The following is a 14022-nucleotide window of genomic DNA, read 5'->3' as shown; positions in this document are numbered from 1 at the left end:
TTTTACACACATTTTTCTTTTATCATCATTAGGAAGAGCATGGTTTATAGAATAAAAATCATCACAATTTTTAATGTAACCCTTTCCAAAAACAAAACCTATTGTAAAATGGCACTTACCTCCCTTCCCTTACTATTGCTTACAAGGTGCACCTGTCATGTTTAATGTGACAATGAGAAGGAAGGGGGTGGGACAACTATTGATGCTTGTGTGTCAAGTCAATATTTACATACCAGAGCACCATGGGTTTGAGGGACCCCCAGAAGACATTGCAATGTATGCACAGTCACTGGAGGGTACCTGCTTTTCATTTGTGTTTCAGCTTTGCAAACTTTGTGTGTATAAATTATTGCTTTATTACAAATGCCTTTTTAAAACTATCTTTTCTGCAAACACTGCTTGTTGTTTTTTTAGGATAAAGTTGTCTGTTTTGTTTTTTTTTCTCTCTCTATTTCCCTCACTTCCCTGCCTTCTAGCTCTTTATAAGTGATCAAGCTTTCTTCTCTGCCACCTGGGAGGTCATGCTGTTGCGGAAATGGCAGAGAGGGGCTGGCATGTTTTTCTTGTCCTTTTGATCATGTTACAATGCACTGACAGTATTAAGGTTTTCTCACTGTGAGCTTCATAAATATGTATAAACATTGTACTGATGTAGATATGAGCACTGTATTTCGGTTATTGCTTTTCTGAACTCCAAATTGTAAAATTTCTAGGGATTTGTTGGCAGTCTGATTGGAAATGTATGGAATACTTGTTTCAGTTCTTTACATGATGTGAAAACACAGTATAGTTAGTATTATAAATGGTAGAGTAAATGAAAAGCACAAACATTTTAAATCAAATGGAACATTGACTGATGTGTGTTATCACAATTATTGGTGAACTGAATGCATCTGACTTATGTTTGGAGCCAGTTTGGTGAACTTTACAGAAGTCTGAATGCTGAAGCTGCACCCCAATGAGGTCAATGGGAGCTAAAGCTTAGAATTCAGGAAGTGCATTTTCTAGGCAATGGGCTGTAAAACAAATTACAAGGAGAACTGGGCATTGCTCTGGGGGACATATACCAAGGCATACATATTTAAAACTTCTGATCAATGGGTAGCAAATATTTTAATAATGCCTAAAATGAAATATTAAATATGCTATTTTTTTACAATAATATTCCTAGGCAATGCCCTTAAACAGCTTGTGATCTGTAAATTGCTGATGGCTGCTTCCTTCTGTTTGTAAGCAAACAGCTGGGGATTCCTTTTATCTGTAGACCCTTATCCTAGATGTTAATTGGGACCGCTATGCAAATAAAAAAAAAATAGAGCAAGGTTCCCCCTAAAAATACATACCAGACCCTTATCCTTAATGGGGGTCTCATACAGATGTCAATGGGGGACCCAACAAAAACAAAAAATTAAAAAAAAAGTTTTGGGGTCCTTCCCAAATTCCACACTAGACTCTGTTGGTCTGTTATGGATTTTAAGAAATAATCCATGAAAAAAAGAAGAAATAAAAGTGTGAGCCCCAAAATCTATACCAGATCCTTATCTAAGCATGTAAGGCCATCAATGGGGGACAAGAACTTAGTCTCCCTACTGAATTATACCAAGCCACATGCTCTTAATGTAACATGGGAACCCTGGCAAAGCACCTTGTTCTTATTGTAACAAGGAAAGGGGCCTCTTTCCCCATGACACTAGTCCAGTGGTTGTGGGGATGTATTGGTGGGGGGCTTATTGGAATATGAAAACCCCCTTCCATAGTAAATGCATAGTACCCCCACTCAATCACAAAACAAGTAAAAATTAATTAAATAGTTCTTTATTTAAAAAAGTCCCATTATGCAAATCTATAGACAATCCAGTAATGCAGACCCTAATCGATCACAGTGAATGATATTTGCTGACCCACCAAAAAAAGTGCCAGGGATGCAAATGGTATTACTGACCAAATATGGTCATGCCCATATTTGCTCAATGATGTCAATTTGGATACTCTGCCCTTTTATTTACATTTAGCTGCATGGTCTGGGAGCTTTCATTTGTGCTAAGTGATTTATGTGATTGGACATGTTGGTGGGTCATTGTTTTCTTTTTAGGCAGGTTGGCAAGCACCGTTCATCATGGTTGACAAGGATCTGCTTTGCTCGATTATGATTGATGAGTAGTTTACATCATGGAACGTTTTAAAATAAAGAACTTTAAAAATTGTCAATGTTTTATTTACTGTTTACCTTTTTTGTGAATACGAAAAGGTGCTATGTATCCATTACTCCTTAACATGGCAGTGGATGGAATCTTGGAGCGTGTGTTTATTTTTTTGCATGTGGTTCCCCTTAAAATTAGGAGGGATGAGACACAATTTTTTTTACAATATCCACACCCCTTTGCTTACATTCATGTAGTCCAGGCTGACAGCTGTCACTTTTAGCAGCCATAGTAATATAACTGTTAAATGTTTCACTTTCCAGTGCAGCCAGAAATTCAGCTTGGCTGAACTCTCAAGCAGTTCACCGTTTGTTAAAACTCTGAACAAGCCGAAAACCAAGGGCTCCTCCTTAAGCATAATCAAAGATCAGTGAGTGATATTATCTATTAATTATTTTATTTACTTTTCAGTCTACATTTTAATCTTGTACTGGCAAACTACTAATGGTTGCACTTAGCTTAAACTGTAGTTCACATGAGCTAAAGAGGAAAGAAACCATGATGGAACAACATTGTCAGAAGTACTCTCCAACAGTTCATTCATTCTGAGCAATATAGAGATAAGAGGAATCTACAGTTATTTGGATGTTTTAGGCTCTTTAGTGATCTATTGAATTATTTTACATGTGAAACCTTTGAGAAATTTTGGCAGATGAACCTTAAAAAAATTTCAAGAGTTCCAAGTGTGTTTTATTTGGAGAATGTGTCACTCCTGGTTGCTCAGTGGAGTCTTGAATCCTTAGAAACCTTATATCCCTCTTCAGACTGCTGGATATCAGCAACTGTGTTTCTAATTTCTTCATGAGCTTCCCTAAATTTTGGTACTGTACTCTTTGTACTTACAATCTGACTTTCATAGTAAAGGTCAGAATTAAATTTATAAAATGACTGACTGTAACCAATTCTGGCTGTGCTCCCTTATCTTACTCTAAATTCTTTGCAACTGTGCTTAATTTCATTAAAGGTAGTATTTTGTGCAGGCTAAAAGTGAGGTAAAAAAATGATTAAACAGATTTATTGACGAAGGAATGTTCGCTTTGTAAAGTATGTCTTCACTTCCAAAGAGTAAGTTCATTTAGCTTTAAGTATATGCCAGATGCAAAGGACCACCTAACACATTTTGAGGCCTTAAATGTGTGTCACGCTCCACAACCTTATTATCAATTTATATTTTATATTTAATTAGGATTTAATAGCACAATTTTATGATTGGTATAGGAGGTATATCACAGATATAATAAGGTTGTGGAGCGTGACACACATTTCATTTATTAACATTTTATTTTGCACAGTTTTATGGGTATGTGTATTAGTGTTGATGCACCACTATTATAATAATAATTTAAACTAATTTAATTTATTCACATGTAAATACCACATATTAGCTCACAAGCACTTTATTCACACTAACATTTTGTTCCTTCCTTAGAGCCATAGCTCTGAGGAAGGGAAAAGGCCTCAAAACTCTTCAGCCAGTTGGTTATTTGCATCTGCACCATCAGTTATCATGCTTCGTGAGCTGGATCTTACGATTGTTGTGATAAGCTGAGACACATCTGTTGGTATGTGAGTATGATACTTATCATGTTTTATATCAATAAAGCCTTGAGGCTAATGCACTAGGCCAGTGCGCCCTTTGTTTCCTTTCTATTTTTGACAACTGTCGTCATACTTGTCACATGTGCTTCTAAAGGAGATTCCAAAATGCTGATTGAACACACAATAGATGCATACAGACAGGAAGTAGTTGCACAGGGGTTGCCAGATATTAGCAGCAGTGAGATGCAATAAAGGAAGAAAAAAAAGGATAAAAACAATATTTAAATGTTTTTTGTGATGCACAGTGATTTATAAAGCTAAATGTCATTTAGTTAGAGTTTACAACTGCCTTAATAAATAAGTAAAAAGCTGTATGTTCTTTGAATACCCAATCATGTGAAATTGTAATGGAAATAAATAGACTTTTGTACATGAAATTTCACTTTGCTAGATGAATAGTGTCCACTGCTGTAGTAAACTGACCCCAGTATATTTTTTCACTTGGGAGCATTTATCTGATATAAAATTTTAGTTGAAGACATTAAAAAGAAATGGAATTTAAAAGGGGTGAATATTTTTTCAGGGCACTGTAGTTTATTTGTTCTGTATATTTCAGAAGGCTTTTTCCACAAAAGCAAAAGCAGTTGTGTTACCCTTGGAGATAAAGAGCTTCTTGCTCTCATTGTTCTTGTACAAGACAATATATGGTTGCTTATGGTAAAACATTTTCAACTCCTACAGTTTTTCCAAGGTGCCAGATGTGTACACCGTGGGGTTACTAAAACTGGAGAGTGCAAAATCTGAGGCAACTGTGCATGGCAACCAATCAGCTTCTAACTTCAGCTTGTTCAGTTAAGCTTTGACAAAAAAATCTGGAAGCTGACTGGTTTCTATGCAGATCTGCACCAGATTGTGCACTCTCCAGTTCTAGTAAATCAACCCGATTGTTACAACTTTGAAAGTGTCTTCCAAAACAGTTGCTGAACTATAAACTTGCGTATGCATAGTGAATTTATGTAGACTTCACTTGAATAAAACTCTGACTATTTCAGACAAAAAGCCTATGTACATTTACTTAATTTCATGCTCCAAATGTCCTGTATTTTATACAAAGGCGCACCAGATACAGTTCCAGCATGTTCTCGGTTTAAAAGGCTTACATAAAATATTTGTCAAATCTTAATGGATGAAACAAATGGTGAAAGTGGTATGAATTACCCAGAGACTCATTTATAATTGACCAAATGCCAGCAAGTTAGGAAACAATCAACATTGTTTAGAGAGGTGAAACTTGCATTTCTTTGATCACAAAGCTAGTTTATAAGTTTAAAATGTCTAATTGAACAATTACTAACTTTATAAAGTTTTGGCCTTGATGTAAATAGATAAATGGAGACAAAAATGTATTAAAAATAGCTACAGTGGCTTTTTCTTGAAAGATAGTGTGGAGAATGACATACTTGTAGAGAAAGTAAGAATGCTTGTGAATTTTTAAATTACCAACCAAGTCAGTTTCTTCTCCGATAGCAAGCTTTTTATCTTTTACTTAAATGGCAATTGTAGTACAAAAGTGACAGACAATATGCAAGCAAAAATGTAAGAGCTTCTGTTTTCTTTACATATCCCTACTACAATAATCAGAACTGTAGGTTCACTAAAAGGATGGCGAGTGGAACCGCAGCAAAGATTGGTTCCATTCGTTATCCACTGTTCACTAGTATGTCCCTACAGCTCTGAGTATTTTATTATCAATAAGCAGAGATAAAAGATTCACTTAAATTTTTACTTGCATTATTGTTACCAGTACCCGATTTGGTACTGGTAACAATCATTAATGTACTTTTCCAGGCTGCATTTTTTTACATTTCTTTTTTTTTGTGACAGTGACAGTAGGAATAAAGAAACATTTAGTTATCCAGCTGAAAGAATGAAAGTGTGACATTTTTCATAGGGTCTTGTGGGAGGGTAGAGGAACAAGTCACCTCTGGAGACTGAGTAACCTTTATGTGACTTAGAAAGCTAAATTGCTCTCTATATTACGGTGATATTTCTGCTTATAAATATTTTAACTGAGTTTGAATTCTGGACTCAGATTTTCATGACTATCTGATCATCCACTACACTACTGTTCCATACCTTACTGTATCTTGATAACAAACTTACAAAATTTGTTGAGGGTCCATTCACATCTTAACAGTGTGATAATGTATGGTCACAATAACAACTTATGTTCAACTAATATTTGTGTAGGTTTAGCCTGCATAGACAAATCAAACTTCATCCAGTTAAGCAGTAAGTTGACAAATTTAAATTCATCTATGGGGAGGCTGGTTGTACTGAAGTCGATCTATCGATCAACTGCAGTACAACCAGCCTGTCAAGTTTTTTTCACCCGATCATTGCTGGCAGCTATAGCAGTGATCATTGTATTCTGCCAGTGGGGAAGGCTCCCTATGCTCCCTGCTGGCAAAACACAATAGCACTGCAGAAGGGATTCCCCCATCAACAGTGACTGTGATGATTGGAGAATCAAGCAATTTTCTTTCCCTCAACCTGTAGTTGAAGTAAAGAAATTTGCATTATGTATGGCCTGCCTTTGCCCCACATATTTCAGGTTACTCCCATAATCCAAAAACACACTGGTGAGTTTTATGGCAGGCACTCGTAATTCTCTCCAGCTTTTGCGCATGTGTGTAGGGACAACATTTGTCTCCCTAGGGTAGTACCATTAGACATGTTCCTTTAGAAATGCTGCAAACAGTTCAGTATTTTTTGGTAAAGAGTAAAGAAAGGGTGCCACTCTTTAAAAAAATATAGAAATGTGTAGCCTCATTCTTTAAAACTGGTGTTCCCAGATCATACATTTTCTGAAAGAATTTTGCTGAGTCTTTCATATTTATACACATCTTAAAAATGTTCCAGAGTGTTTTGTCTATTGCTTTTCACTGACAAATGATCAACCCAAAGTTCAAAGGGCAAAAGGGTTCAATCACGGTCTGACTGCTGTAGAGTAAAAATATTTAAAATGTAACTTTTACAAATATTGATTACGCGGACAACTCTGGCTAGAAAGAAACAACCTTACACAAGCTATTTGACCTGGGTTCAAACTAATTCTAAGTAAGACAACTTTATCTGTAAAAAGAAAATCCTAAAGGACTTGCAATGGGGTCAGATATACATTTAAGCAGAAGCTGTATTTAGTGATGAGTAGATTAATATATTACACTTAATTGCATCTACTTACAACTTTAATAGTTATATTATATCCTGTGTGACTGGAATCCATTACTACCTCTGAACTTCACAGCAATACATTCATTCTGTGAGTGAACATATAGTACCATCTGCTCACAGGAGAGGCTGTATACATGCCCCATACAAACACTGCATGCCAAAATGGATCTGTGTTATTTCTTACTAGTGCCAAGTGGTACCATCCAAGCTAAAAATACTTTATAAAGAAAAATATATTTTCACAGAAAGAACTGAATGAAAACATGTTTACTAGTTACAGATACATAAAGATAAATAATATATTATGAAAAAAAACTCTTCCAAAGTTCTCTTATGCGATTTTTTAAAAATACAGTATATTAACGCACTTGAATTTAGTTTCCTGACCAATATGGTACAGTTTTTTTTATGTAGTGTTGTGAAAGCACTATCCTCTTTCTTTATATTTTTTCTCTGAGGACTCATTCACTTTACCCACACAGAAAAACAATTTGTTTTCCTGGACAGGCTAGTGCTCCATTGTGCTCTGGCTTCAGGAGGCAGTGCCTTGTCTCGATGTTTCATTCATTTCTATGCACTACAGTTCAGCTTCCATAGACATGGACAAATAAATGGGGACTTTAGCACAGCTCCAGTCTGTTACAAAAAAATACATACAGCATGCATTTTTTCACAACACATGCACCCAAGGGCTCCAATCTAGTGTGTACAGGGCATGTACTCTTGCCAAGATTTGTGTGTTTCTAGTGCAGAAAATGTCAGGTCTCTGCACATAGTGTGAAGGAGCCCTAAATGTATCAGACTTTCTGATGAATGATCTTTGAGCTTCATAAGCAACATTTTAGAAGAAGATACATAACAATTTTACTGAAATGATCTTTATTAAATTATTAATACATGTAGTATTTGTTTAACAAATCATTTATTGACAACATTGAGGCATACAGTATTTATAAAATGGCAAATTATGGATTTCACTGGTTTATCACTGTCAAAAGCCAGATGAAAGATTTGCAGTATTTATAAAACACATTTACATTCACCTGGGTGTTTGCACAATCATGTGATGGATACCCTGTTTGCCAAACATCCAGTGTCACCTTCACCAGCACAATGGTAAATCGTTGCTCTTATTACAGATTCCTTGCTGAAATCTGCTACACTCAAAACCATTTTGTTGTCTATTCACTAAACTATAAATAAGGATTGTTGGCCTTGAATCCTCATTTGCATACTCTGGCATTTACCCCCTGTATCCTGTAGCCTAATGCTATTATTATTATTATTACACATGATTTATATAGCGCCAACAGTTTGCTCAGCGCTTTACAATATAACGGGAGACAATACAGCAACAATACAGTTCAATACAAGAGGGATTAGAGGGCCCTGCTCCTTGGAGCTTACAATCTAGGAGGGAGGGGCTAGTGGTACAAAAGGTAGTAACTATGAATGATGGACTAGTTGGAAGAGTAGAAGATTCCAGTATTAGCTGAGGGCAGGAAAGGCTTCCCTGAAGAGATAAGTTTTCAGAGATCGCCTAAAAGTTTGCAGAGTAGGCAATAGTCTGATAAATTGGGGTAGAGAGTTCCAGAGGATGGGGGAAGCTCTGGAGAAGTCCTGGAGATTAGCATGGGAGGAGGAGACAAGGGAGCTAGAGAGTAGGAGGTCTTTTAAGGAGTGGAGAGTATGGTTTGGGTGATATTTAGAGACAAGATCAGTGATGTAATTTGGGGCAGAGTTATAAATGGCTTTATACGTTATTGTTAGTGTTTTGAATTTTATCCGTTGGGCAATGGGAAGCCAGTGGAGGGATTGGCAGAGAGGGGTGCCAGATACAGAACGGTTAGTAAGGTGGATGATTCTGGCAGCAGCATTCATGATAGACTGAAGAGGGGATAGCCTGCGATGAGGTAGGCCAATGAGGAGGGAGTTACAATAATAATGCTATAAATAAATAATGCTATAAATAAATAGGGAAACAAAGACCAGTAATCCAATAGTATGCCAAATACTGTAGGTTTCTTGTCACTAGGTCCTCAGTTATCTGCTATAGTAGAATCTTTTACACACTTTGATTTGGGTATCGTGGCTTAATAATTAACTTTCTGTCACTACCGTAAGTGAACATGTTAAATAATACCTGAAAACATGAATCTCTGTCAGGCTTTTATTGCAGTCTCTATTCCATTTGCAAGAGAAAAGAAAATGAATGGTGTCTTTCATTCTAAGCACCACACCTTAAACAGGACCTCACCTGGATTACAATACTTTGTTTCACTGTCTTAATACTATTACTATCATTAATCCTAAATAAGCAAAACAAAACAGCATATTCATTTAAATACACTATACGTGTGTGTGTTTTTATTCATTTCAGGTAGTTTAAACTGTGTAACTACAAAGATGTATGGCCAAAAGTAAAACCTTGACCTAGAGAGAGTGGTAACTGCAATCTGCCTATATATATATGCAGAGTATACCAGATTATAAACTTTGTTCAATGGCGTTATAAAGACATAAAAAAAAACTCAATGACTTTGATTGCATAGGGTGCAGAAGAGTTAAAACATACAGGGGTTAGACAATAAAATGGAAACACTATATAATTTACTGGTGTGAAAGTGACAACATGTTTCGCTTGAAAGCAGAGTGATTTATCATTCTTTTGCTTCTGCTGTGTTATGAAACACCTAGCTAAGTGGTGGGAAGCCTCACTCTTGTCATTCTCTGCGTGTGCTACTAGTAATACGAAGTCATGTCAAAGCTTGCTGAACTTCAAAGAGGGCAAATTGTTGGTGCCCACTTAGTTGGTGCCTCTGTGACTAAAGTTGCCAATTTATTTGCCAGGTCACGAGGTAGAGTATCAAAGGCTATGACGGCATATACAGTTTCCAGGAAAACGTCATCTGATAAGCTTAAGCGCTGTCACCATGAGCCAAAAGAGACAAAAGAACATTGTGCAGGACTGTGACCCAGAATAAGAAAACAACTGCTGCAAAAGTGACTGCAGAGCTCAAACTCATTCTCGTGAAAATCACAATCACTTTTGCAGCAGTTGACATACCCGTGTATGTCATGATTTTTAGAGCTGTCTGCATCCTCACTAGGAAAAACCCAACACTTCTTGTCTGGGTGACTGCTCCAGACTGGATTAAAAGTGTAGGTAAATCTGTCAAATAGATTCAAAGCTCTCAATAAACAACATTTTAAAAAGTTTTTTTTTAGCAGTATAATGTCAATTAATTGTGGCTGTCTGTGTTCTGGTTAGACTAATATATTGTTACTTGTCCTGGCAGCAGATGGCCACTGGAAATTCCATAGTGATGCCAGAGAAAACAAAGGCCTTGAAGTAGAATATACTTAAAGAGGCTACTCAGCCAATACCAAAAATAAATTATTGCCATCTACCTTTGGTACTTTTCAATATTAAAGTGATAGTAAACCGTAAAAAATAAAACTAAAAAATCTTCTCCCTGCAAGTTAAGAGCATAATGTGCTAGTATGCATTGCACAGTAGAACATTATGAAAGACTTGCCTGAAAATGAAACCCTCCAGTGGAGCGTTGTCATTGCTCACCAGGGCTTCCATCTTCACCTGGCCTCCCTTTCGGGTTTGCTGGATTCAGGCAATTGACTGGCCGAGCTGCAGTAACATCACTCTCCCGCTCATGTCTCAGCCACAGGATGGCTCTCTCAATGGAGTGCAGTGCTCATGCGCTGGTTACATCCCATGTAATATCTCCTAAACAGTGCACGTTTAGGAGGTATTTACAGTACCTACAAGTAAGCTTTATTAAAGGCTTAACTGTAGGGAAAACATAAAAAATAGACTTTTTAATATTGCCTGAAATGTATATGTGAGACATCTCTTATAATACTGTACAGGCGCGTCCAAAAAAATATATATTCAAAATGATCACACTTTCAGTGTATCAATAAATCTTTCACATTGAGACAAAGAAATCCATGATCCCAATGTGAAGTAGGATCTGTGGATTCCTTTGTCTTAATGTGAAAGGTTTATTGATGGAACAAAAGGGCGATCATTTTATATTTAATATGTATAAATATATATAAATATATTATAGATGGGCCTGAACAGAACTATAATGGATCTTTTTCTATGTATGATAATTGTGGTTTTATGTTTACATAGTTACATTTTGAAATGCCATCCAATTGAACTATACTTTGACATTCTGTGTGCCTTTTATTCAATATTAGCATTGGAAATTAATTAAAGGTAGATTTTAAATATTCAAAATCCTAGTCTTTCCATACAAGTTGGAGGAGGAGGAAGTATCTTGGGCTTTTGGGCCAAAAAGAAGACATATACCAAGATAAAATTAATACAGCTTTATAACAAAGTTAAAATCCTATTAAAAAAAGTACAAAAGAGAAAGTTAGTCACCATATCTTCTGGTTCCATGCCCTTGTGAAGATAGATGATGTAGATAAGGCTAACAATAATAACAACATAATAACCAAAATGAAACAATTTAAGATGAAAAAACCCATCAAATTACAGAATGTAAAATTGAGTGAAAAGAAGAAAGGAAAAAAATATATATTTATATTTGATGTCTGGAATATAAGGAGAAGGGAAAAAAGTGCCTGCAAATCCCACTTCACACACCCAAAACATCCCAAAACGACAGGATATAAATTTTGCTGGGGACCTATAGACAATGGAGTGACCGCTTCCACACCTCAAACGGTATTAGAAAATGGAAAAGCAAAAGTCTCTCAGCACTCTCAGCTTAGTACATGAACCACAGTCAAAATAATATAAAAATTACTTATTCCCAATTCCTATTCTCCAGAGTAATATAATGAAGTCCTGGCTCAGGTTAGTGGGTAAAAGTATTGGTCTTGTGAAATGAAGACCAGGGATGGATAGATGAGAGGATGGATGGATGGATAGATGGAGACCTCTAATGAAATTCCGCTGCTTGGAGCATCGGATCTGGAAGGAATCCTCAATGATATAGAGAAGACAACAAGTTAGCCAAAGTTCAGGAATTAGTAAAAACAATGTGTCATTTATTAAACAAACAAATATATAAACTTACAGTACATTCACGTAAGAGAAGTGCTGCTTGGAAGTAGAGGGAAATGACAATATGTGTTTGAGAATGATGAGCCTGGTCTACAGAACAAACTACAGCTGTCATCCATAGGAAACCAGACGCTGTACCTGGTATCAAGTACATGGTAAAGGAGGCAGGGTCTCTGAAACGCATTGTACATGCCACCTTTGCTTCTTCCCAGTGGATGCCATGTTCGTTGAGGCCATTGATGCTGCTGCTTTCCATCCTCACGTGGTGGGTCCGGTTTTCTGTGGATGACAGCTGTAGCCAGTCTGTAGACTTCATTCTCAGACACATACTGCTATTTCCCTCTACGTCTAAGCAGCACTTCTCTTACTTGAATGTAAGTTTTATAATTGTTTGTTTAATAAATGACACATTGTTTTTACTAATTCCTGTGCTTTGGCTACCTTCGCATTAGAAAATAGGTCTACAGAGATAATTAGATACAGGGCTGAATTTGTGAGAGACCTCATGAGGGGATGGTATGGTAAGTATCTAGAAAGATAAAAACATATATATGACTTATCCAGCTGTATTCTTAGTAAACAATAAATATAAGACCAAGGGTAAAACTTACCCCATATAAGTAAATGTACCCACTAAAATATAAAAATATATTAAAAATATTGTAATCAATTTATGGGGGTCAGCCTTATCCTCAGCCAAGAGAAGAGAGAGTCCCCAAACTTTATTTTCACCTCACCTGCCCCTGATGTGTCACACTCTATTCAATTTAAGATGTCACATTCTATTTAATAAGATTTCAAATATTCATTTGTTCATATGTTGCAGTGGCCGTGTAAGCATGTTTGAGCATATTCTAATTCTAAGTTCATTTGTGAAGATATCAATCTCCAATATTAGAATGTTTAATCGATGGTTTATTCTTGGATGGTGCAAGAATTCCGATTTAGCAGAAATATAAGTATGATAGAAGTGCTAACCCTGCCCATTGGTGTTCAAAAAAGGTTTAGTTGGAGTTCTATTTTAAATGAAAATACCATTTGATGCTTATATTGGTGTTCTTGTACTTATTGACTTGGATGAAATGGCAGTAGCCTTTAAAGCACAGTCCACAGTAGAACTCTATGCAATGAATGCAATGTACAGTATATGAGAACATGCAATGTTTAAACAAAGAAAAATATCATGTTAAGGTTACTATGTAATGGGCTCACAATAGTAGAATTGCTCTATATGCAGACTTGTTCTCTGTGACTCTTCTAGACTTCCTAGTTCACCCCTCTTGCAGAACTGATAAAAGGCATAAATTACATAACAAACCACAGATGCAGGCATATAGATGTTTTAGCTGCCTTGCCTACCCAGCATTGGCATGCTTAAGATTAATATTTAGCCCAGTAGCTAGCTTGAAGCATGCATCAGGCTTGGTCTTTATTTTCTGTGGCCAGACCCTCCGCATACACACAGGAAAGAATATGAGCTGTGGGGGATGCAAGATGGAAAGGTCACCTGGCTCTGGGCAGTCAAAACAACGTCTTGCCTAACTTTGAGGTTTGTTATGCAATGTATCCTTTTTTGTAGGGCAAGAGGAGGTGGGCTTAGAAACCTGAATTGTGATTGCAGCCATCCTTGGATAAATAGTGTATTTGTTAGCAAATGTCAGTCTCTGCTGTGACATTAGAGTACTGTTCTTATTGCGACTGAAGCTGGCGTATACAAATGACAAAATGTGATTTTGGACTGGGAACAACTGAAATGATTTGTGCTGAATTTCTACAGCTTGGCTCTTGCAAATACCAAACAAATCACTGATAAAATGCCCTATAGGGGCACTGCTGTTAAAAAATGTCTATTTTAAAGCATTTTAAAAAATGAGTATATGTATGAATTATGTTAGCAGAATTGCTAGTCTGGTTTATCAGTGCTCGAAGAAGAATAATTAGCATTTAACTCATAAATGTCAAATCATTTAGTTATACAGCATA

The 14022-nt window shown here is 36.4% G+C and overlaps 1 protein-coding gene across 1 annotated transcript in view; it reads left to right on the top strand.

The window, feature by feature from the left end:
* The window catches only part of GRM8 (glutamate metabotropic receptor 8), a 1278142-nt gene that overhangs the window by 457340 nt on the left and 806780 nt on the right, over nt 1–14022 (top strand). The gene's annotated exons all lie outside the window — the stretch shown is intronic.

Source organism: Staurois parvus, unplaced genomic scaffold (genome assembly GCF_062004578.1).
Source record: "Staurois parvus isolate SC_StPar_1 unplaced genomic scaffold, SC_StPar_1.0 ptg000019l, whole genome shotgun sequence".
In the NCBI taxonomy this organism is placed as follows: Eukaryota; Metazoa; Chordata; class Amphibia; order Anura; family Ranidae; genus Staurois; species Staurois parvus.
This window is presented reverse-complemented; position numbering and strand designations above follow the sequence as displayed.